The sequence below is a fragment of the Rhopalosiphum padi genome, chromosome 3, assembly GCF_020882245.1.
Source record: "Rhopalosiphum padi isolate XX-2018 chromosome 3, ASM2088224v1, whole genome shotgun sequence".
NCBI lineage: Eukaryota > Metazoa > Arthropoda > Insecta > Hemiptera > Aphididae > Rhopalosiphum > Rhopalosiphum padi.
In genome coordinates this window covers 13,898,865-13,901,919 of record NC_083599.1, presented here as the reverse complement: position 1 = coordinate 13,901,919, position 3,055 = coordinate 13,898,865, and the positions used below count along the sequence as shown (strand labels likewise).

Sequence of the window (3,055 nt, the reverse complement as noted above, 5' to 3'; positions counted from 1 at the left end):
ATTATGATAGTAAAAAGATAGTTATGTCGTATTGAATTAATAATTTAGCAAATATTAAAAAAATGATCAACACTTTTTCTTTATCGCCAATCGTATACCAACAACCACACATCTATATATGGTATACTTTTCGATTACAGTATACCGATATACCATTTATTAGTTATAGGTCCGTTTTTGTAGAAAAACCAACGCGGTCATATTATATATGTCCACTATGACCAGTGTTTGAAATGGACCGGAGCGGCGTTCTGGTTCGTAAAACTGGCTTTTGCGTCAGTTCCTGTTGTTTAAAATAGAATCTAAGGGGGTTCCAGTTTTGAAAAATAATATTGAAAAAAAAAAATTGGTACTCGGTAAGACATTTTACAGTCAGTATCACGATCAACGAAATTAAAACTATAAAAAATTCTTTGTGTAGAAAATACGATTTCCGAAAATGCTAGTACCTACGATGACATATTCTGAAATCTCTATTTATCGACTAACTGTACCTATCTTTTTATTTCTAATAATTTTAATTTTAAAAGGTGACAATGTCAAAAAGAACGTACAAATCGGCATAATTTTATGAGCGTTCCGGTTCGTTAGATCTTCTATTTCGAGCACTGATAATGACCATATTTTATACGGTCCATATACAAATATAATATATACATAGATGTAAGAAAAAAACAAATCGTATTATTCTATTATTATCAGTGACCGTGTAGTATAAACGGCCGAATGAAAATCGACGGGTATTTGCAGTAGACCGTAAATCGGAAGATTTATTATGGAGTAGCGCCTTTTGTTCGTTGTCCCCAACGCGTGCTGCAGGTGGTGAGTGAAGAGTCTTCGAAAAATTCGTTATATTAAAATAATAAATAAACAAAGAGCATTTTTTTTTACGATTTTTGCGCCCGTCCACAAACGGCGATTGCGCAAACGTCATAATGTCGTATTTCTTTTGTGTAATATTATTCGTAGATTCAATAATACATTATAAGTATACATCGTTATACAATACACAGTGTTGTACAAAAAACACTTTACCGCACAGTTAAACGCGTCTTAACGTCGCGTGTTTTCAAAATTATTGGTACAGGTGACAAGACTCGTGACGAGTGTGAATAGAACAAAAAAAAAAAAAATGTTTTCTTGATATCAAACCCGTGTTTCAGGTCAAATTTATTTCGAATATAATAATTTTTTTTCCAAAGTAAATTTCACATGACATTTTTGTTTTACAAGTTCAACACAAGCATAATATAAATACATACAAGTATACATATATGTATATACATAAATATACATACACAAGATATGTATACATATACATATATAATATACACACATATGTTTCAAAGCTATTTTTATGTTATTATACAAAATTATTCATGAATAATTCAGCATAATACGAGTGACAATTTTTTTTTTTCTTAAACACATTCAAACATTTATTTTGGCACTTAAAGACTACTTAAAAAAAAAAAATGAGAAAAATAATAATAATAATAATAAATAAATAAAAACGGGTCAACAGGTTTGGTTACACACGTTTTGCCGCGCGTGTACACATGATAAAAAATACATAACAACAAAGCGTAGGTCACTACATATTATATATTATAATATTATGTATGCGTGTGCGAGCGCGTGTGTGCATTTCAGTTATAATCTCTCGACCCCGCGACGGCGAAGTGGTGTGTTCTCCATCTGGTGGGTGGGGGTCGAGAGGGTGGACACGAAAAAAAAAAAAACTATCGTCTCGGCGCGCCGGTCGGTAGCGGAAAATCGAACCCAAAAAACTGTGACCGGTCATTATTATATTTAGAGAGTAAATCTAATGATAGAAAAAAAAAAAAATGTAAACAGCCATTAAAACCGATTACTGTATAATAAGAGTCTGATGAGGACCGAGAAACGGTAGACTCGAAAACTATTATTGTTATTATCATAACACGCATATACGTACGCTGCAAGAGGATACTAATTATGTTGATTACGACTTAAAGGTGATCTGCTGTAGGCGAACAGCGACAAAACGAAATTAAAATATGAGAAAATGTATACCGAACGGAGTAACAGTTTTGAATCGGGTCATTACGGGAAAAAAATTCGCTATTATTGAATTAATTATTATTATTATGGTCGAGCTGCTGTTAACGACGCACAATGTTGTCATATAATGTGCTCTCTCTCACACATACGGCTTACACACACATACACACACACACACACTGGCGCAACACGGGATTATTACTACGGCTTAATACAATAATTATCGTATTTTGTAATAATAATAATAATAATAATAATAATGATAATAATAATAGATAGATAGATATTATAATAACAACAATAGGGTTTATTTTAATAATTTTTATAATAATAGGTAAATACGTGTTATGTAAATTTAATTTCAAACAACATATTATTATCATCAAGTTATGCGTGAATATAATAATCGATATTTTATGTAGGTAAAAATAATAATAGTTATTATTATTATTATCATCATCATCGAGAATTTTAAAATATTTTATTTACAACACAGTTATATATATATATATATATATATATCAATCGTATAATATAAATATATAGGAAAAAGTATGAGACAAGTATATACGCGTGTAATACTTATCGATAAATTACGGCGAAAAGTCGTGGAGGCCACGGCGGTGGAGACACCGCCGCCGTTCCAACGACGTTTCGTTATTCGATAACGAAATATTATCGTCGTCGAAATTAAACAAAATCAAGCATTACTGGCGCGAACAACATATCGCCAGTAACGTACTAACATAAGCAGTTAAAATATTATGTTAATTAATAAATCAAAAATTGGTAAGCAAATTAAAAAAAAAAAAGTTGGGGCGGCCCCGACACGCATAGTAAAAAACATAAATCATAAGACAAAAAAATTAATTAAAGTAAATATTAGTATTACACCATCGAGTAATAAGTTAATAGTTTTTATATCGCGTATAGAAGCTGAATCGGGACCAAAGTCATTTTCCACGAATTCAGATCCGAATTTGATATTTTTCAAAAGCTGCTATTGTCTAGC

General features: G+C 31.2%; 1 protein-coding gene across 1 annotated transcript in view; it reads right to left on the bottom strand.

The window, feature by feature from the left end:
- Window positions 1-1,135: 1,135 nt before the first annotated feature.
- Window positions 1,136-3,055, bottom strand: part of LOC132926377 (transcription factor Sox-3-like) — a 4,593-nt gene continuing 2,673 nt past the window's right edge. Inside the window, exon 1 of the mRNA XM_060990729.1 lies at window positions 1,136-3,055. This exon is cut by the window's right edge and continues 2,673 nt beyond it. The gene's annotated coding sequence lies outside the window, so the exon portion shown is untranslated.